Source organism: Melospiza georgiana, chromosome 8 (genome assembly GCF_028018845.1).
Source record: "Melospiza georgiana isolate bMelGeo1 chromosome 8, bMelGeo1.pri, whole genome shotgun sequence".
Classification (NCBI taxonomy): Eukaryota; Metazoa; Chordata; class Aves; order Passeriformes; family Passerellidae; genus Melospiza; species Melospiza georgiana.
The window spans coordinates 15,727,965-15,750,960 of record NC_080437.1 but is presented as its reverse complement, the minus strand read 5'-3'; the positions used below and the strand labels follow the sequence as shown (position 1 = coordinate 15,750,960).

Sequence of the window (22,996 nt, the reverse complement as noted above, 5' to 3'; positions counted from 1 at the left end):
TCCCACACTTGGAGCACAAATAACCAGGTAAGTCTGGAAAAGTAATATGTGTTAACATAAATTATGCCCATTGAGAAGTTTATGCTTTGTCCTCTACTTAAATTGGAAAATAAACGTCGTTACCTGAAGAAGTGAAGAATGGGATCAAAAGTAAATTTTCCTTAACCAAAACACAAGTAAGTATGTGCTTCTCTCCCTTTCTAATAATTTTATTGATGGATTTCTGCTTATTACTATATATGCTTTATAATGCTCTTTTCCCAGATGATGTTTTTTGTTCTATGATTTTATTTTTGTGCATCTGTGTAGTTAAGTGCTAAAGCTAAGGACAATTAGAATTTGTAATTCCTTTTAAGTATTTTAATATATCGATTGGTTTAGGATTCTGTAGTATTGCTGTAAGCTACTACGGCATCCCATTTCATTTAATCCTTATAAGAGAGCCTGCTGAGGTGCAGCAGAGTATATTTCTGGTTGAAAAATGTGGGTAAGTATGGAGAAAGAATTTGAGTGCAGTTGTCTGCTTAATAAAAAAATAGTTTTGTGGAGGTAGGGTTGGACTCAACTCATTTCCCTTTAATTTTACTGGGGGTAAGCTTGTCTGCTTGTGAAGAGTAATACAGAAAGTTGTGTGCTGATGCCTTGTTTTCCTAGAAGAAACAACCATTGATTTTTAACTTACTTAACACTCATAAATGTTCTTCTGGGCCTTTGTCAACTCTGAAAGAATGAATCATACATGTAAGAGGTAGCTGAGCAAAGGAGACACTAAATCTGTGGATTGTTGCTGTCTTATACTGTGACTCTGTATCGTTGGATATTGTAATGAGAAAAGAGAATTTTTCTGGGGCACGGGATCAAATGGTAATTTCTTTATTTTGTCCTGAAGGTAATTCAAGGGTTTGTAGGTATATTAAGATTTAGCATGTTGACAAGACTGCTCCTTCTTTACATTTCTGGGAAATAAAGGTGTTTGTGTCTTTCAGTTAACGCATGATTTGAAGAACAATTCTCTGATTTTGTTTCATTTCATAAAGTAAAATAATAACATCAAATATGGGTGTAAAGTACCCTTTTAAAACTCTGATCATATTTTCATAGAGAGCACAATTGGTGATGTATTTCTGAAATCTGTGTTTTCTTTCCTTCTTCTCTACTCAAAAACACTTAGCTTGTTTTTCAGAAGGGATATAATTTGGTTTTATTGAGGTTTGGGGAAGAACAATCAGCTTGTGATGTAGGAGAAGTTGTAGTTGTAAATCTATAAAAGTATTTTAAGACCGGAAATCAGATTTAGGAAAGGGGAGAAGTGGATTTTTTTCTTTTCCTTTGGGAAGCTAATACTAAATGGGATGAGAGCAGTAAGAGTTTCTCATTTTGAGTAGTGCTTAGGTTTATTAAGCGTATGGAAACTAAGAGTGAAGTATTTATGGTGCAATAGCTGTGAAGTATTTGTGGTACAGTAGCTGTTGACACTGGTCTGCATTTATATATTAGCCCTGTACCTACATATTATTGAGAAAGTCAGAAAAGATACAGAATAACTGCCACAACCTTAAATGAATGTGAATATAGAGTAATGTCTTGGGCAGCTGTTGAAGCAAGTGTAAGCAGTGACCCCTTCTTTAAACAGGTGTTATTACTTAAAAATCTAACAATGTTGTAGTATAGCGATGAGTTTTATGATGATTAGCAGTAAATGCTTAATTTGAAGAGTTTAGCATGTTGTTTTCAGTGGGGAAACAATCCCTACAATTAATGTTGATTTAGAAAGGAGTTTGATTTTTTTAGTATAACTTACTGTCTCCTGTTGTCCTTTGGTAAAGGTGCGAGTTGAATGAAGAAGACCAAGGGTGACCAAATATAGGAAAAGATGAAGAGAATGCTGTGTTTTGCTAGCACTGTAGTTATTTGCAGTAAAGATGTTAGCTTTCATTATAATTTGATTTATTATTGCATGAGAGTTTGTGTATTTTTTTGAAAAGAAAAAAGAAAACCGAATGTTGTTGCATGTGATGGTTTTGTTACAAAGATTTCCCTGGTTATTTTCTTTTTGCCTGGGGTGTGTTCATATAACAGAGGAGGGGAGGATTGTCATTAGCTCTTTTGAACTGGCAGTTTAATACAGAGGAAAGTGTACATTTTTCACCATTTTTTTTTCTGACTTCAGAATTCTTCCCAGGCTAGAGCCCCTTCCTCTTTCTTAAAATTTAGAGGCTGTGTAGATGCTTAATTATCTTTGCATCAGATGTGGTATATCTAATATCAGCACTTGATACATAATCACAAACAGTTGCTTTTGTGTCTTTCTTGTTTGCCTTTTTCCAAGAGCTAGTGTCTCTCCTCGAAGTGACTGCTACCAGTTGCAGTGGTTACACATCTCCCCTTTTCCCTGGGAGGGAAAGGAAAGAGAGAGGTGAAAGGTACAAGGGAACTTAAATGGGAATTTTGGGAAAGAGGAGGAGTAACAGCAATTTGCTGTGTGTGAGGCAAAGAGAAAAATGTGTGTGTGCTTAATTGGCAGGATGTGGTGCCACTGGATTGCCTCCTGCTTGTCTCTGGCTGGTGGAAATCCTTCAATCCCGGACGACTGTAGTCCACTTGTGACTTATTTCTTCTGATGCTGTTTTCATTACATTGATTTTGTTTGAATACTTTCTAATATCTTTTGTTTCCTTTTGGGGCCAAGAGAGGGTTGTGAAGAAGATGGAGCCAAAATCTTGTCAAATGCACAGCAAAAGAACAAGAGGCAGTTGTCACAGCTGCAGCAAGGGAATTTCCAGCCACCTCCGGGAAGGCTGAGTGGAAGAGGTGCCTAGAGAGGCTCTGGAATCTCCACCCTGGGTGGTATTTAAAATGCGACTGGACATAACTCCAAGCAACCTGATCTAAATTTTGAAATCCCCCTTTTCTGAGCAGGGAATTGGACTAGATGATCTCTAGATGCTCCTTCCAACCTAAATTATGCTGTGCTTCTGCAACTTTATTGGTGTGGTATGGCCTCAGTTGTAGCAGCTCTTTTGATTTCATAGTGAATTTCATCTATTTTAGAAACGAACTATTTACACTGTATATTTTCAATAAGGCATGTTTCAGCAGCAGAGATGTTTTGCTTTGGAAATCTGCTCCTGAACCTCTCATGGCAACTGTATTTGATAGCCTTCCCTAGTAACAGGGTCCTTTCATAATAGGTGGAAAACATTTCCCAGTTCTCATTTTGTGAAGGCACAGAGCATGGGAAGAGGAGACACTGATGTGTGAAGGTTAGTGTTACCTGGAGACTTCGTAAAGGATTTCAAGGTGGAACAAAAACTATTTTTGATCATGGAAAATTAAAGATTTCACTAAAAAAAGAACAAGGTAAGTAGTAATCACTGGTGAAGGAAGGAAATTAAGTGTGTAAGAAGGATGTAGTAGAGGTAGGGGGTAGAGATTTGGATGAAGTACAAAGATTTTAGTTTAGATGCATCTTGCTATCTTGTGGGAACTAAAAAAACCCAAACAACCCACTACTTGTTCAAAGCTTTTTTTCCCTTGTCCTAGATGACTGTGTTCAAATTTTGTCCTTTCACATTGAAGGCTAAATGCACTCCAGTGCTTGAATAATAGATGTCAGTGGTTTTGTACAAACAGGTGCCATGCTTTTATAAATAACATCTACAGTTCAATTCACTGAGAAGTCCATCTTGTGATTTTGTCCTCAGTAGTTTTAAACATGAGTTGTTTTCCTTTTTCTTAGAGAGATTTCTTCTTGATCTAAGCTATGAGGTGAAAGGGAGAGTGAATCTTTAATCTTGGCCAATGAGGAAGGATTAATCCAATAATTGTGCTCATGGAGATACAAATATCTCTTCCTTCTCTCTAGGGTGCAGATTATTTCTGCTAGGAGCCTGAATAATTTGCACAGTATGTGCTTGTGCATAATTTCCACTGTGTGATGAAGAAGGTGCACGAATGAAAACATTCCCTTGAACTTCAGTCCTAGTCTGGAATGTTCCTCCATGACTTTTGTGAGGCTGAGGCTTTGTAATATCTTCTCTGTGGACTAGGTATTGTTCTTTCTCTCTTCTGCCTCCTGTTTTTTAGCCTGGGGGAATATGCAAGTGGCAGCCTGAAAATGGGCTTCAGTTTTCACAGGGCATGTTCCTCTTTGTAAGTTGAGCATGTGAAAGAAAGGCTTTTTTTTTTTTTTTTTTTTAACCACCTTCCCAGTCTATGCAGCAATAAGACATGCAGAACAGGAAGATGAACAACAAAAGAGAGATGGAAATAAAAGCCAGAATTCAAAACAAAGCATGACATATTTTTAAAGCCTTTAGACTCATCTTTATAGCACTTTAAAATGTTGAAGGAAATGCACTATTGTTAAAACTTTTTGATGGTTTTATTTATAAGGTAGAAAAATATTTTCACCATAATTGGGTAACTCTTAATCGTAGCAATTGCATATTTATCAGTATGAGGGGCTGTTATTAATGTAGCTGTCATGCACAAACACATTTCTGCATTAAATCCATTTAGTATGTGCATTATTCGGTCTAGAATGTCACCAGGACATCAAAGCCCCCTTAGGCATAAGAGCACAGTGCCCTGCTGTGGCTGCAGAAAGGGCTTGATCAATAAATGTAACATGTTAATGCAGAGCAAATAGAATAAAAGATTTCTTTGACAAGACATGAAAAATCACCTTGTGGCAGCTGGCATGGTGATGCCATTTCAGCGGAGACACTAGCAAAGTTGATCTGACAAGTAAAGAGGAGAGATGATGGTTATAAGGTGCTTTTGTTTCAAACTTCTTTCTTGACCTGTCAGGTTTTGAAGGAGCCTGAATGGCCCTTTTTTGTCATGTGAAAATTGTAGTCTTAGGCAGTTATGAAGCAGTTATCTCTTCTCAAATTGTGAATGCTGCTGTTTAATTGATTCACTTAGCATTTGAAACTGTCACGCATTAATAATTGCTAAATCCTGTAGATACTGCTCCAGTGTGTCATGCTTAAATGTGTAGTTATCAGAAAATTAATATCCTTAATGAACTGATGCTTTCAAACTAGCATTGCATGAAATCTCTTTTGCCCTTTCATTTGCTGAAGGTATATCAACCAGTTTTCAGAGAAACCCCTCCCGACAGTTGTGTGGTTTTATTTATTTATTTTTTTGATGCCCAACAAATGCCAGCTTTGCTTTGGGTACATAGTGTGCTCAATGACAATAAATATAGTAATTATGCTGGAGTTGGTAATTAACATAATTATAGTCAATTACGACAAATACAGTGCAGAGCTAAATGAATGAGGGTGAGAAATTAGCAAGCTAATTGATTTACCTTACGTGCTGCTTTTTCCTGCAACTAACAGTTGCAGATTTTCTGCAGGAAAGAGTGTTTACAAATAGCTGATTGTGTTTTGAAATGATTCTGTCTTGTGGCTCTCACTGCTGCTTCCCCTGCACTGAGGTGAAGAGGGTTGAAATATGGGGTAGTGGTTACAAGGAGAAAGGAGCTGCTTGGTCCTCACTGAATGCTTTGAAGGAAGATGTATGTACTTACTTTAATTTTAGATGCTTCTTCTGGTATTGAAAGGAGAAAAGCCTATGTGATCCTTTAGAAAAGATATTGCTCGAGAAATTTTGGACATATATTTTAATCCCCTTAGATGTTGCCTGAATTATCTAAGAAACATTTATCTATCTGTCTATTGATGTCAGAGATCTGCAGAGCACTGGATAGCTGGGGGAAGAATTGTTCAAGGAATCTAAGTGTGTTGAAACAGTATGCCCTTGTTCAACCATCAGTTTCAATAATTTAAACCACTGGACCAGTAGGGATGCATAATATCATAACATTTGTGCACATTATAATTGCCTGTTTTGTTTCAAGATGATTTATAGTATCTTGTCTGAAATAAGTGTATTGGAGCTATGGAGTTAATCTGTTTCACTCTCCTTGTTTTTTTCTTTTCTTTCAAGCATGACGACAGTTTACTATGTGAAAGGAGAATGTATATGTTTTAAAAAATCTTATTGAAGATTTTGTATTGCTCTTTTAAGAAAAATGTTGAGTAGTAGTTGAGATTTCTTTCTTTAAGAAAACAATAATTTACATATGTTTGTAAATTTTATTCTGGCTATTGTTTACGGTTTGAAGGTAAATGGAATTGTATAGGGAGACTTCAGCAAAAAGATAATGTTTTCCATGGCTAAGCAATCTGAAATTTATAAATTCTTGGTAATTTTTCTTCTACTATTGCAGTAAATGTATCAAGTTCAAATTAGTAGGTGTGTAGTTTGAGGTGGATACTCAAAGTTTACCCTTAAAGGGATGTCCTACAATAAGCACAATATACTCTTTTTAAAATAATGTTGAAACGTTATGGGTGTTTAAAAATACTTTTACAGTAACACTGCTAAGAATGGTCAGTCTTTAGAAACAATTAAGCTCCTAGAATAATTTTGCTGAATTAAATATTTGTACATGAGGAATCACTGCAATTATTTACAGATATAATAATCTTTCTGTTGAAGTCTTACATGTTTATTAATCACTGTGGACTACCTTATGTGTAATTATCTTTCTACTGAAAGAACTTGTTGTATTAGATGGACTGAAGACAAGTATGTTGATGGATTGTTTCTACATGGGTAATACCTAGGGAGTTGCGTAAGAGAAAGGTTTATAGATGTATAACTATTGGAAAACTAGGAGGAGAGCATTACCAGTAACAAAAACAATTACAAACTTCAGTTATTAACTCTGCTTTGGGCAGTTAATAGACATCAAACCTAAATCTACTCCTTGCTCTCTTCTTCCCTTCTTTTTCCCTCTCACCATGCAACCCCTTTTTAAAAAGTGGCATTGGAGCAGGAACCAGGTGTGATCTGGCTTTTTTCCCCCACCTTAAATCTTTGGAAATACTAAAACTATTAAGATATGCCTTTTCTCGGATGCAACAGCCATGCCTGTGTTCTGTTGCTTTGTCAACTTTAAATGTGATTATAGAATATTTAAATGTGCCACTACAAAGCATTATCTGTATGTTTTTCTGACTTGTATATTTTCCTGCTGTGTCTTAATTCTGGTCATTGGTTTATTGTTGATATGAAGGGGACCAGTCAATGACTGTTGTTAAAAATACCAAATCAATGGGTTGTAGTATGCACTTAAATATCTCACTTATTTCAGCATACTATACCATGGAGGTAAGCTGTACTTTTTCATGGAAAAGTTATTTTTCCAAACTCAGTAATATGTTAATAATAGGTACTATAAATGGTTGTATTTCAGTATGGGTGGATGTTATCTTCTTCAGTCCCAGCAGCCTCTCTTTTTGTCTATTGATTCTTGCTTGACTTTTTATGGCCACATAGTCACTAACAGACTGTGAAAACACTGTTGTATATATATACCTCTGACCCCCCGTGCTGGCCATCATCCATTGATTTACAGTACCTGACAGATCAGAACACAGGATTGTTTTCTGTTCTGCTTTCCTCAGGAAGGCTTAACATTGTGGAAGGAGTTGTCATCAGGGTGAATCACGTGGTAGAATTGGGCAAAAACTTTTTACCTGTACCGTTGGCTTAGGGGATGGTGTACGTTCATATTGTCTACCAGAGAATTCTTGAGAGGATTACTAGAATTTGAAATCTGGTAAAAAAATTAAACGGCACAATTTGACATTAAGTAAAATAAGTTTGTGAGCTTTGATTGTTACATCCTTAATTATAGCTGGTGAATATTGCTATGCTGGTTGGTGAAAGTTCTGTTTTTGGGGAAATCCATGTCAAAAGGTCTGTTGCAATTATGAATCAAGATCAAATCTGTACTTCTGAACAAAGATGAGTGACAAACTGGGACTTGAACAGAGATAGGGTTTCATATTAAACATCCATTGACTCAAGGCTGTTGGTAAATCCTTTTGACTGAGGCAGAGCATTTCCCAGTGAACTGGTGTTTGCATCACATAATTATCTTCATGTTTCAGTGTGTAGGGAGTGAACTGCTTTTTCTTGATCAGAGATTGAAGTTGGATTTTGAAGTGATGTTGGATGCTAAATCTACACAACCTGCAGTTATTTTTTGGGTACCCAGAGCACTTAATTCACTGGCATAGTCAATCCAACTCCTCTTGTGAAAACCAGTCTTAAACTAAAATCAGTTTTTGTGCTGAATTCTGTTCTGAACAATTGGAATCTATGTTAGATTGAGAGAATATCAGTTAATTAATGGAAGAATATCACAGTCTATGGAAAGTATTGGCATTTGGAAGAGAAATAGTTTGATTGTTTTAGTTTTCAAAGAATGGTAGTAGATTGAAAATAATATCTTGGTGACTGCTCCTGCATAGTCCATGATTATCTGGATTTTAAGACTGAGAAGTACTTTTTTTCAAGAACATTGGGGGTTAAAGAAAAGGGCATGATAAAGAGCATTTGTTAAGTACAGTAATCAGATGGATCATTATTACTTTCTGACTTCCTTAATCTCTCTCACTCTAAAACAGTATTTCCTCATCATTGCTGTTGTGAAACAAGAGCGAAGGACTGCAGAAATAACTGTTGTCTGAGGACAAGGAGCTTGGCTGAAGGGAAGAACCTGCATTAACCCTGGAATTATTGTCTCTATCTTTTCCTCTCTAGTTGAAAGGTATCTTCTTCTCACCTTAATGCAATAAAAAGGATTCTCAGCATATAGTTGCAGATGTGAAGAACTGACTAGCTTTGCTGATTCCAATCACTAAGGAGGGCCTCAGTCCTCCAGTGTTCAACTAACATGCTGGTGGTCATGGTACAAAAAGCTACTTGGCATTTGGCAGGAAAATACTTATGGAGCTTCTGCTTATGGATCACTTGTTTGCTTATGTGGTCTTGCATGGTTTGTGCCACTTTTGAGGTCTTGCATTTTACATAAATCATCTTTACATAAATTATCCTGGAAATGGTTTTTCAGATGAAAAAGACCATCCCCAAACCCTTCTCTCGTGCAAGTGTGAAGAGTGGGAAGCGTGGAAGTGCAAAAGGGCCATGTATTTTTCTCAGGCTCAGGATTCTGCATGTCAAACCAGACATGCTATACAATAATTATACTGTCTTTAGGGTCATGGTTAATGCAGTGTTATAGCTCAGTTGCAGGCTTTACCCATGAACTGATGCTTGCAATTATGTGACATTTTATATTTTTTATTTATATTTTTTGTTTCTTCTAGTCTTCCCTTTTGATGATGCTTACCTGAGTGAGTTGCTCATTGGTAGAGCTGGAAGATTATTTTCTTTCGTAATACTTTATTCTGCCTTTTTAATTTAATTTGCCTGCTGAGTTTACAACTGGAAGTGGTGAATGTTGTTTATGTAATACAGCCATTAGCATTGCTCATGTTTGTAGAAAACCTTGCTAAGGTGAGAGAGAACAGTAGTAGAAATAAGTTTTAAAAGAACACAAGTAAGAGTTCTAATGTTAGGAGGTAGTTTAATTGGTCCAAAAGTCAGGGAGGTTGATAGACTCGTTCAGATTGGGCCCATAGTTCTCTTCAGGTGCTTAAGTGTCTGCTGTTTTTCCTGTGCAGTTGCTGTATGAGCTGTATTGGCAGATAGTAATAATTGGATGTATGCACAAGGCCACCTCATTTTTTTCATAGAAAGCATAGTGTGTGTTGGCTGCTGCTGACAGCTTACATGCACACACATGTCTCTGTGTGTGCATTACATTTAATGCACACACAGAGACATGCACACCCCCGCACAAAAAAATAACATCTTATAAATAAAGATCTTCTGGATGTATGCGTATTTCCTTTATATATAAGTATGGTATATTTATTATATGTATATCAGTTATATTTTTAATCTATATAATTGATATAAACTTGGGGGTGATGCTCAATTATTTTTGTACTTTGATTCAGGACTTGTGGTAGGACTTTGTCAATGATAACCTTTTCACTTATAACCTTGAAGGAAGGAACACATGACTTAGAGGTTGCTTGCAAAAAAATTCAGTCTCTTGAGCATAAAATCTCTTAAAGTGCAAGGAAATGCAGCGGAGTTGTCCTTGAACCGTTTGAGATTTGTTAGGTCCAAGACTTGCTGAAGTGCAATGACTCTTCAAGGCCGTATGACCACAAAAGCACTGGATGAGGATGCTGTATTTTAGACTCTCAGGACTTCCAAGACATTTTAGTTGAAGAGATAAGAAAAACTTATCATAGTTGACCTAGTTACTTAAGTGATAAAGTGTAGTGATTATTCTAAAGCACTTAAAGGCTGAAGGAAAAATGTTCTAGACAGGCCAAGGATTAACAGGATATTGAATATTCTTAAAGCTCTGCTTCCAGCATAGTTATGTTAAGATAATTTGACGGTCCAAGTGTGTGAATGTTCAAATCACAGCTGCTCAAGGATCTGAACACTTTCTACCTATTATCTTGTATTTAATACACTCTCTATCTTGGACAGTGAAGTGCTTTGGAATAATAGCACAGAAACAGTCATATGTGAAGGTGATTATATTGGAATTGCTGTGGCAAAAATGGTCGAGTACTATGTTTTCTAGGAATGGGAACTGAGCCACCTAAGCGAGAGGCTGTGTATGTGTCCAGTTTACTTTCTTCCCTCACTCTGTGCTTTCTTTTCTCCCCACTGCCTCCTCTCCTTAAATCAGCAGAAGGCTGCAGAAGGTGCTGCTGAGCGATTTGGGTGCAGGTGCAATGTGAGGCTCCTGAGTTCTTGCCATTGGTCTCTCTCTTGTTTCCTGTGTTGCTCATAATGGAGCCAGCTGTTAGCTCTGTTCACGTGTAGTATTGGTTCTAGTTCTGCCAGGTGCACAATTAGTAAATTGTCTGCAAGTCTAAGTGGGGAATGTCACAGGGCAGTTCAGTTTGTTTCACTGTCAATTCTTTGGCTTCCTTTAAATAAGTCATATCAAATAGTCTGTTACTACCACTAATAAAAAGGCTTTTGAAATTTGGATGTACCTCTAATGAGACTCTATCTCAACCCATTTAATGTGGGCCACTTCACTGGGACTGAATTATGGACTCTGCAACCAGAGGTGGTTTGAAACAAGAGGTTCACCTGCATTTAAATGATTGAGCAGAAGAAAATAAGTTTCTAAAATTAAGGAGACTAATGCATTACTGTAGATTTTGTCTCACTTCCTGGTAATTGGTCAGTGGAGGAGGAAATAACAAATGTCTTCATTGAGCTAGAAGTGAATGGGCATGTGTTTCTTTGTGTGTTGTAGTATAGCATATGAAAGTCTAGGTTGCTGTAGTCCTAGTATTTTAAAACCTAGTGGAATGGTGAAGTCAGCTTTAAGGTAATCTTGTACTTTTTTTTCCTCCTGTTTTCTTTCTGAGTGGGACCATAAATGCACTGGAAGCATTTAAGACTAGTGTGGGTAGAAATAGTAGTACTAGAAACCCATCAAGACGGCTATTAGTTGTAAGGTTGATATTTGTATTTACAGCATAACCTATTCCTATCCTATAATATGGATTGAACAAAAAATTCCTGTATTGTAGCAGATGCACCTTAGTAGGCAGAATAGCATCAGAAATGGTCAATAAGCTTCATTGTATACACAGAAGATAAAATGTTTCAGGTTCTCTACCTTATATTCAATGCACTGTGATGTCATAATCTAAATAGGATTTTCTGTATGATTCCCTGACTGTGTATTTCCATACAATTCTCATTCTTAGGGGGAAAACAAAACTAGGGAAAAAGACTTCTGGACCCAAGTGAGTGGAGTGAAACGTTATTCACACCTGTCTTTTTCCTAGTAAAAAAACACAGGAAAGTCTGCAAAAAAGATAAGTAGGTACAAACTTAGGATAAAGGTTTCTCTGTAAGTTCCTAATACCAAATATCTGAACTTAACTTCTGTGTCAAGAAATTTGCTCAATTAAAATATATTCTTCTGCTTTTTAAACCACTTGCAGAAAATAATACATAGTTCCTTTGACTCGATTTTGTATGCTGAACACAAATGAGATTCTTGTGGTTCAAACTTATCTCATTGACTGGAAATAACCTTATTCATATTATAGAGTGCATTCACATCAATGCATATTATGTAGAAAGCTAAGTATTACTTAGAGACTTGCACAGGACGGGCATTTCTCTGCGAAATTTTAAAATCTGTCCTTGTCTTTTGCTACAGAGCACTTTATGTATGTATGTATTTATTTAATTAATTAATTATTTATGTTAAGGCCCTCATCTCTTAAAGTGAGCTTTGGAATAGAAAGCAAATTGCTGTTGAAATTCCCTCCCTGGTGATTTCAGCTAATTCAACCACAACTAGTGTATCCAAAATAGTAAACAATTCTCCCCCTCTTCACCTTGTAGATACTAACAAGGAAACCATCTTTGACCCTATGTAAAGCTTTATCATGTAAAGCTTTACATGATAGACTCCTTTCAGATTCTGGTGTGAGCCATGCTAAGGCTCCATGTGCAAACTTGACAGTGCCTGTCTGTGCTTGACATTATAACTTTAGGATTTTGTGTTATTTAAATATACTGAAATGTACCCTGTATCAAACTGCAGGTGCTGCTACACTTCTATTACAGCACAGTAACACTTGCCTCGTAAAAACTCTGAGGCTTGTGAAAGAGTTAAGCAAAGCAGCCAGAAATGGTTTTCAGCTTTTACTTTTCAGATACAACCTTTTAAGCATACCTACATTTACCTGCAATGGCAATCGTTTTGCATTTTAATGACAAATCAAGTATGCTAACTTGCATTTGAAACGAAAGTGCCTTAAATGTCTCTGGCTGTCAGAATGAGATGTTAGGAGCTTGATGAAAAGAGAACAAAGAAGACAAAGTATGAAGCCTAGATACAGAGCAAAATGAAATAAAACCTTGTATGGCCTGTCAGGGGTGTCAGTTGATATTCCTATCTAAAGCACATTATAGTATTACTTTGCAGCTCATAGCTTACTCATCTGTCTTTTTTAATTCATCACATTCTAGCCCACATCTTTTAAGTCCCATGTGTCAACAATGGAAGAAATCTGTTAATTGACAAATGAGTGTCACAAATGTGAATTGGTGCCTTTACATCAGAGGCAGGTAGTCTCTGTTGTTTTTTGTCGGCTCTATTATTGGCATAAGCCAGTGTAAGACATCTGTCTTTGCCAGAATGAGAGATGACAGCCAGAGAAGGGCTGTCATTGTTTTAGTGCATGTTCATTCTGCTGAGATACTGTATAAAGATAAAATGTCAGTTAAAAGAATATGAAAAACTATCGGGAGGAAGTCCTTAAATTACTTGGGAAGGGGATCTGGGAATTGGTGCCAGAATTGAAATCCGAACGTTCCAGTTTGCATCTATCACATCAATTTAAAAATAATACTTTCTGAGTAACTGGGTCAGTTTATAAGGCATTTAGGAAAACGTTATGTTGTGTTGGCATAATTAGCTCATAAGATGGAAAGAAAAACATATCTTCACAGGATATGAGTTTATTACAAGTTCATTTTTCAAACATGTATAGAATTGTCTCAATAAAAATATGCTGTGTAGCATCTCTAGTGTTGATTTGCATCTGTTTTGAAATATTGAAATTGCTCCGTTCCAATTTCTTTTTCTGTTATAGTTCTATTTTAGATTGATGAATAACGTAATGAAATAAAAAGCATAGCCAGCTGTGAGTTGATGAGACAATTAATAGGAAGAAAATTATTAACATAGTTTCAGGGTGTCTAGAGGGTGTACAGTATATAAAAGTTACTCCCAAATCACTAAATCCCTTTATTGCAATAAATGACTTTTTAATCTTGGATAGCACAAAAGAGAGGAGGAAAATGTTTTAATGGAGGTGATAGAAAGGGGGAATAGAATTAAAATGTCATAAAAGGCATCCATTTTACTTTTTACTTTATACCGAAAGTCATAAGAAAGGCACAGATTGGCACTTTTATCTTCAGCAGCTCTTACAATCAATCCTGTGCTATACAGGACACTCACTGGGTACCCCCCTCCTTCCCAAATGATCTGTCACTTGGGTTCTAAATGACCTTTTCTGAACTTGAGGCATTTTGAGGGCTATGTTGACACAATCTGGTGAAGGACGAGCTCTAGATCTGTGGGCTGGCTGAGTGGAAGTTTCAAGATGGATGTCTCTGAACCGCAATTTATTAAAAGTCTTAAAGTTACTTGAGTTTTGCATTTGAAATAGGGCTGTCAATAATAGCAAATCTGAGACATTCTGGATTATGATACTAGTTAATATAGGTAAAATTGTTATTCATAACTTTTTAGGATTTGTGTTTTTTTCATTTTTTTAACTTGATTCTAGCAATTAATTGAGTAGCAGAAAAAATATCAGACTGATATTCTTTTTCCCCTTCCCATCATCTAATGTGGTGCTCTCAGATTTTGTTTGACTACTCTGTTTATCTCCAAGTATCTTCTGGCTCTTTCACTTGAGTCCATGGTTAATGTCGATTGTAAATTTAATTATTGATACCGGTTACAGAGTTTAATACTTCAAATGGGTGCTAGTAATTTTATGAGTTTTCTGTATCTTAGAGTCTAAAAAGCTAAGAATGATTACCATGCAGCTTTCTTTTGTTTTAACTATTTGGATAGAAGTATTGTTGCTCTGTAAATAGATTTCCTATAAAAATAATACTAAGCGAGAAGGTGGTTTTTCTCTTGAAGTTCTACTTGGTTTTTTTTCCATTAAAAAGCTAGTCTTTTCAAAGTTCTTGGGAATTAATTTTGCTAGACAATATTTTAAAATATTATGATCTATGAAAACCAAGAAGTGTTTGCTGCTTGTATTACAAAGGTTTGTGAGCCTGGGATGCCTGTAAGTTTGTAATGAAAGCTTCATTCTTTCACTTCCAGCCTTCATTGGTTCTAATTAGATATTTAAATTTCCAGTCAAAAGCCATGCTGTTGGTATCTAAATTGCCAGGCATGTCTTCTCAGGCAGTTTTTCATCATGTGCTTAGAAGTTCAGTTTCCTTTGAGAAGTGGAAAGACAACACTGGCTCCATTTTACAGATGGCAGAACTGAGTTGTGAGGAGGGCTTGTTCATTAACTACACATGACAAATATAATTATCAGCTCTTCATACCAGCTTGCAGAAACCGTTTCTGCAAGGGGAGACAAGTAATGGCTGACACCTGTCCACTTCCCAAATCAGAAATGATCCTAGAGATGGTTTATTCTCATGTGTTACTTGGCTGCACTTTTTGTTACCTGATAGTGGATGTGTGATACAGCAGAGACTAATAGGAAAGATTATAGGCTTAGAAGAAATTCTTGTTTCCTTTTGGTTAAATGGTATATAATTATAGATACAAAAAAGGTAATGGCAAAAGAGATGTGGACTGAGACTGTATCTTCTATTGTTGATTCTCTTCTATTTCTTCCTTCTCTAACTAAAATTAAGAGATGATCAGAAGGGTAAGTAGGAGTACTGGATCCGGTCTCTCTAACATAACTGAATTAATTCCATCATGAAAATTCATATGCAAGACATACAGTTGGAGTTAGTTAAGTTACTGTCCTGCTTCATACCCAGTGCTTACAGGAAGGTGCCATGAAGCTTGTGGAATTCTGCTTTGGGAGCATGTGTTTGTGGGACAGTATTGTCACAGTTGAATTAGTTCTAGAAAGGGAAGATACAGGAATATGACTACAGAAACATTGTACATGTGTGTGCTCATACCCTCTGGGTGATTCCCCTTCCGACTGCCAGCTGTCATACAGGATCTGAAACAGACAAAAATTTATTGGGTAGTATTTAGAAACATGTCAGTGGCAATGGCTGGATCTCTGATTCCAATTATCACCTACTAAATTTAGGCTAATGTAGTGCATTTGTAGACCTGTTGAATGCACTTGACATCATGTTTAAAATATTTGAAACTGCACTGTTTTTTGATATCATATGTTGACCACTTTCTTTTTCCTATTCACATCTGGTGCATGGCAGCAGGCATCCCATGTGACCTATAAAAACTTTGGTTGTGCTAGTTTAAATTTCTTTTTCTTCTTCAGATTCTATTTCAGCAGAAAAGACAGTAGTCTGAGACTACAATTACTTTAACGAAACAGTGCTCTGAGATATGTATTTCACCCTTTCCCCCCACCCCCCATCCAGTACAATCAGTGTGTAAACAGCATTTTAAGCTTTATTCCTATTGTTTGGCTTTAATTTCTCTTTGAAAATCCTTGGTCACTTGGGTGCTCTTAAAGCTATTTTAATAAAAAATTACCTATAGTCACTATTATTCTGCATCTGGGTGAGATTTCGGGTAGAATCTGATTATACACCATTTTTTGTTATATTAGCAGAGATTAATGTTTAAATCCAAAGTACTGATATCTGCTGTGCTTTCTTTGCAAACATTTTATGTGCTATTATTTTAAAATATTTAAAAACAAAAGTTTCTTTTTTCAAGTACTGCAATACTTCATGGGAGTGCTGCAAAACAGTTTTCTTTCTTCTGATCTTGTACTCTTTCCATAGCCATCTTCCTCATACGTATTTATTAAATTTATATGCTGATCTTTGCAACTCTGAACTTGCCTTCTAACTATTGAAATAGTAACTGTTGAAGTGATTTGATAGTACTCAGGAGTACTAATCATCACAGATTTTAGTTTGTGTTTTCCTGTTTTTGGGAAAATATTGTGAGCTTTTAAAGTTACATCCACATCTGCATACAACTAATATAAATAGTAAAGCAGTCTTCAAATATGCATAGGCTTACTTCTAGTAAGTTTATTGTCCACATCTTCATAGCTGCATGAACAAACCTGGGGAATTTTGTAAGACTAAATCGCCTTTAAAGCTAGATCTCTCTGCTTATACTATTTTTTCTTTGTTTTGATTTCTTATTTCTGAGAGTATATTTTTCAGTAGCATTCTCAGTGGTGGTTAGTAGGTTCTTTTCCTGCCTAATGTTTCCAAGCATCCTTTAGATTACTTCTTGTAAAGAATCTCAAAATTGTTTTAAACTGAAATTATTACTAAAAGGCCCTGAATATGTTATCTCTGAAATACAAGACACAGGAGCAGAAGCTTTTGTATTGGGTATTGGAAACATTCCTACTGGAAGAGGAAACAGATCTTGAGGGTGGAATTTCAGTAAAGTTGAATGTCAGCCTTCTGATGAAATGTGTAAAGATGTACAGCCTTACTGATGATTTGTCACTTCAGAATTTTTAGAAGTATCTTGGATGGTAAGTTTCAGGAGTAGTTTCCTCTTATGCTTGTTTGCCTTGCATTTTGTTTTGGTTTTGGTGTAGGAATTGTCTGACTCCTTAAAAATTCTCTGAGCCAAGCATGGATACAGATGCATGGATGCATTCAGTAGTTGTATGGGATCTACCTAGTGGCTTCATGGTGTTATCAAAGTTACCACTTAATAGGAGCAATGTTTACTATTCTGATTTAAGCTTGTTCAGTTTAAGCCTAAAGCTCATAACTGATCACAAGTCATAAAAAATGCCTATGTAACTTTATTGCATCCAGCCTGTATATGTAATCTATATTTATTTTCCTTTCATAGAGATATTTTTCTTAGTGGAGGATTCATTTAATGTGAGCCTAATGTTGTTTTTATTTTTCCTTGGATGTTTGAAAAATGAAACCTCAGGCCTGAGAAATTTCAACATATAAATTTCAATCATAAACTAACAACAGTCTTAAGATTTTAATAGCTTGCAGAAGTGTTTTTGCTCTGTTATATATTTCTTTAATAGTTTGAGATTTCCTGATGTATAGGTTCTGTCCTCTGTCATCATTTCTAACAGGCTTTGCTGCTCCCACCAGAGTCCTGGTTTACTGGAGCTGTGCAGGATGGGTATTTCACTTGTTTGGTTTGATACGTTTTCATGATAGTGTATTGGTTTGCAAATATGGGGAGCTTCTGTGCTGCTTTACTTTACTAACCTTTCTGATTGCTCTGTACTCAGTTCTTCTCAAATCATTCCTGTGCTGCCTGACTGCTATCTTGGATGACCCAGAGATGGACAGTTGTGTTGGCTTCCACTTTATTTCCACAAATTCTTCAGTTCTGTGTGACTGCAAAAATCTTTCCTCTATTTCCAGGTATTTTATTTCACATAATAATGTAGTGCCTACCAACCATGTTTCTACAGCACATAACTGTACTTTTGCCTTTTCTTGAAGTCACTGGGACAGTTATTGCTTTGTGTACATCAGGGTGGAACTTCTTCACAAATATGTGTTGTTCTTTAATGTGTGTCAGTTCTAGGTGCTGCATCTGCTGTCTGCTTGCTGTGTCAGAAGAGTAATACTTGAAAACTAGGGAGGGTAAATTAACATGTTGCTCTTCTCTCCTTGTAGAAGCTGATAGATGTAGTAAAATAATAAATATAATCAAATTACAAAAGTGAGTGTTATGATCATGAACTTTAAACTAGGAGGCTCAGGAATGGTATTTTATATAAGCATACAAATGAGGTATATTTTATATATCTGCAGAGGAGAAAGGTAAATAGCATGGTATTTACTATAATTCATGAACCCCAGCAGAAAAAAATTCTTAAAGTGTATTAAACTTAATCCTTATGTTAAGGGCTTTTTTCTGTTTTCTTGTTTCTTGTGAAGGCTTCATCAACAATCATAGTCCTGTAAAGCGATTGCTGTGTAATAATCAGAGATCATTGTGGAGAATTGTAATCAGAATAAAACCAAATTTTTGTTTAGTGGACAAATAATTAATTGACTAAGAAGAAGCAAAAAGCAATATACAATCTCATAAAAGCCAAAAAAAAAGGGACAAAAGTAGAGGAGATTGAATGCTTGTCTGTATTAGTAACATGTGTCCTACTTTCAGTTCATGACTTGTGTGACACAGTGCTGTCCTTCTATTGAATGGTCTGAACGCCCTGGCATAGATGACTTTAATTCTTGTTCTAAATGTGAACAAGTATTAATTTACTTCACTGAAGAGGAAATAAGATAGTAAAGGAAGTTCATGTTTGGAAAGAGTAGAAAGTTGATATTGATACTGACTTTGCATTTTGATAACCCTTTGTGATGCTTTCTCATTGCATGACTTCTGCAGGAGGGTGCTGCTGGGTTACATGAAGACAAATATCTTTGGAACAAAAAGACTTTTCTGTCAAAGCTGGAAGATGGTTTTGGCTCTTCTTTTTTATTATTATTGTTTTTGAATTTTTTTCTTCCTGCCCTACTTCAGAGGAAGTCCAAGAATACTGCTGGCACTGACAAAAGATGAAAATATGATTTATGCTGACATCATGTATTACACAAGCAAATCTGTTCTGTGAAAGACAGTTTTCTGTGGTGTGGAAATAAAGAATCAGTGAATAGTTCTTGGAGGAGTATTGGTTCAGGCTTTTCTTGCTTCTATCACCACTGCCCCACCCCTACTTTTCCTTTTCTACTTTGTCTGTCTTTAGGGATCTTAATGTTAACCGAATTTTTTTCAGTCCTTAAGCATAGCTGCTTCATGTGGGTTGATCAAATGCAAGAATAATCTCTGCTGTGAGACTAGAGGCCATACCCAGCTATAGCAGTGTTGATACTGATTTTCTGACTCCCACAGCATTTCATTACAAATTCCATTTAGAGGTAGTAAGTTTCCTTTGCTGACAAACTGTAGCAGCAGCACCTACTAAGTTGGGTTGGGTCTACTTAAAAGTTGTTTTCAAACAGTATTCCATTTCTGGACATCTGACGTAGTTTAACTGAACTTTGCCTATCAAGTGTTGTGGATATGACTAGTCACAGTATTTGTTGAGATGATGTTATCTGCAGCAGCAGAGAAGAAAGCAGGTGAATAAAATACAGACAATATTCCAACATTTAATCTGTTAAAAAGAAACCCAGCTGGATTAGGTAGGTAGATTACACTAGTTTTACAGATAATTCTAGGCAGTAAGGCTGAAAAGGTGGTGAGGTTAATTGTGTGAGTGGCTGGAAAGATGTGATGACTTAGTGTAAGTCTTAGACTGTCACTTGAGCCAAATTCTCAGTCCAAAAACCAGTATCTTGGCTGAGACACTGAGGGAGCTGGGACACTGACCATCTGTTGGCTGTGGGGATACAAATTATTCCAGAGAGAGGGATGTAAACCTTGTAAAACCTTTTCATTTGAAGTTAGGTAAAATATGGACTTTTACAGCAGTTTAATTAAGTTCTTTCAATTTGTTGGAATTCTTAACTCCAAGGAAATACAAAATACACAGAACCAATTGGGGTGTTGTCTAAATTGGCACTTAATAAATGCTGCTTGATCCTTCCATAATGGATAATATTTAGCCAACTGCACTCTGCCTAGTGTCTGAGGACCCAGTGCATCCTTTTTTACTAAAAGAAAAGTAGCATAAAAATAGCTGCTTATACAACTCATCAGTGCTAAAAACCCTCAAACCAATGGTACAAATGTTTGACTGTGATGACTGTTCCAAATGACCAATCCTTTGTTTTTTGAATATTGGTTCCCTGTTGTGTAGGTTGGACCTTTGATATAAAGTAAGTATTTAAACAATTTTTTCTCTTATATGCCATGTGTGCATTTTTCTTTCCAGCTAGTGCTGTTGTGTGGAGGAGGAGCAAGGTTTGCAGTGGCACACAGCCTTTTCAGAAAATAGTTTGAAACTTGGTAGTTCTGTCTTGTGTCAGGCAAGATGCTTCTCGTGAGTTTGTATGAAGATTTTTGCCACTGCAAAAACATAAGAAGGAAGGTGCAGCTGTCCCCACAAAAGCAAAATCTGGAGTCTCACTGGTATATGGAGATGTTGCCCCTGAGGAAGGCAGGGGCTTCTGGCTCATGGTCAATTCTGAGCTTGTTCAGTGCAATGCATTGAGTCTCTTGCCCTACCTTTGCCCTGAGTCAGTGCTTTGCAGGGAGCTGAGTTAATGTATCTTATTTCTGTACAAAGCAAGTCCTGCCATGTGAATTGGAGTCCTGTCCCTCATTTCCCCTCACTTTGAGCAGTGCTATGCTACATCGTTGTAATTCCTGAAACGTTGTGATTGATTTTTATTTAAAATGTGTTAGGCCCCAGCCTTTCCCCAGTTTCCTTTTAACCTTGTCAGATTTCTCTCCTGTGTTCCTCCTTCTTCTATTTTGAAACCATTAAACTCCTGTAATATAAATTGATTTACACCTCAGCTTTGGTAAGTATTTTTGAGAAACGTGGAGAAACTAATGCATGCAGAAAATGTTGGGTTTTTTGGAGTGGTGAAAGGAGACCCTAAATGTTCTGGGCAGAGCTTTGGAGATGGAGTCCTTGAACACTTTCAGTCATCTTGTAAGTTAATCAACATAATCTATAAAGACTACAGCAAAGTTGGTAAGGATTGTTTCATTATCTATAGAAAACATAGCATAGCAGTACTAATTGTCTATATAGTATATATCTCTGTATACTATGATGTAGACTGTCATGGCCTCTGAAAAGATGGCTGGTTTTTTCTCCAGTTAAGTGACAGTCATATAGCATGCACTTAACCATGTTCTTAATTGTTTTATAATACAGGAGTGGAGTTAATGTCCTCATGTGCTTTGCTGAGTCAAGATCTTGGTGGGTTCCTGTACTCATGTTTCATGCTGTTAACTCTCTACCAATGTTCTTTCTGTTAATAGTGATCAAGTCACAAAGCAATTATACTCCCACAAGCTGTCCTTTAATAACCTTTGTCATTTGTCAAAGTGCATTAGGGCCTTGCATATTTTTACAGAGAAGCTACTGGTCTTCATGAATTAATGGAGTGTTCTGATGTGCCAGCTCATCTTCCTTGCCAAATTGCTGTTGATTCAGAGGGAAACTCACATCAGTTTAAAGAAATATCTTCTACCTTTCTCTTAGACCAAAAAATTTTCAAACAGGGCTAAAATCTTATATAGCAACAATCAATAAACAATGTTCATCTGAACCAGCTCAGCCTTCTAGTCTGGCAAAGCTTAGATTTTAAGCTTTTAAATTATCTTTGGATGTGACTGTATCTTGTGTTAAACTAGAAAAGGTATAATGATTTTCATATGCTAAACTGTCACAGTCTTTTCATAAGCATATATTTATGATGCTACACCTCTGTGAGTATTTTGGGACTTACGATTCTGCTGTTTATACTACAAAGGTGTAACTCAGTGTGATCTTGTCTTCCCCACTTACTTTGTTTCTTAAGTAAGTGTTTTAACTGCAAGCAGTCAGGGTGTATTCCTCGTTGTGATTTGCCAGCATGAAGTATGCATTTGGGGAAGGCATGGTCTTGAGTTACCTGCTATAGGGGAACTGTGTGAGAGGGAAAGAGAGCAACTCCCTGAAAAACCATTTGATATTTTGTGAACAGTCTAGTGTTAAAGAATAAAAGGTATGATAATTCTATTGCAGTTGTGGTATTTTAAGCATATAAATTTCCCTTCAGTCCTGAAAACCTCTTCATCAGGTAGAGAACTCTGATGCTTAGAGTGCACATTCCATCTCTACTTCCGGGATTGCTTTCTCCTAGGTAAAAAATGTTGAAGCCTGGTGGATCACTGTTACTTTGTAGATGTGTATGCACTCCAGTATTCAGTTCTTGGGTATACCTGGAGACAGATAAAGTAAGTAGAAGCCAGTCAAACATGCTTTGCTGACCTCTGACTGGAGCTAGGATTTATCAATATGTACAGTTTATAATAAAAGTAGGCTGTGACCTTCTGAAATATGCAAATATATTTTGCAATTGTTACTATTTAGAAAGTAAAGCTTTAACTCTGTGTTCCACATTTCTAGCTGTTCTGACAGAGTTAAGCTAGAGACTCTGTATCTTCATAATGAACAATGTAATTCTCAAGAAAAGCGTTTAAATTAGTGTTTAAGTAGCCATTACAAAAAGTTGACTGACGAAAATCTTTTGCATTGTAGTCTCTGATCTCTTCTTTGAACTAAACATTATTTCTTTTAAAAAATTTTTTGCGAAATTATATTTAATTGCTTATATTACCTGTGCTACTTTATTTTTGTAACAAACTGGGTAAACTCTCCATTAG

The 22,996-nt window shown here is 36.3% G+C and overlaps 1 protein-coding gene across 3 annotated transcripts in view; it reads left to right on the top strand.

Moving 5' to 3' along the window:
* Positions 1 to 22,996, top strand: part of LRMDA (leucine rich melanocyte differentiation associated) — a 601,978-nt gene that overhangs the window by 4,224 nt on the left and 574,758 nt on the right. Inside the window, exons 3-4 of one of the 3 annotated variants that reach the window (XR_009114772.1) lie at positions 17,940 to 18,075; positions 19,058 to 22,567. The exons of 1 other annotated variant lie outside the window; for it this stretch is intronic. The gene's annotated coding sequence lies outside the window, so the exon portion shown is untranslated. Of the gene's footprint in view, positions 1 to 17,939; positions 22,568 to 22,996 lie in introns of all 3 variants that reach the window. One more of the 3 variants, XR_009114771.1, reaches the window with a different exon arrangement.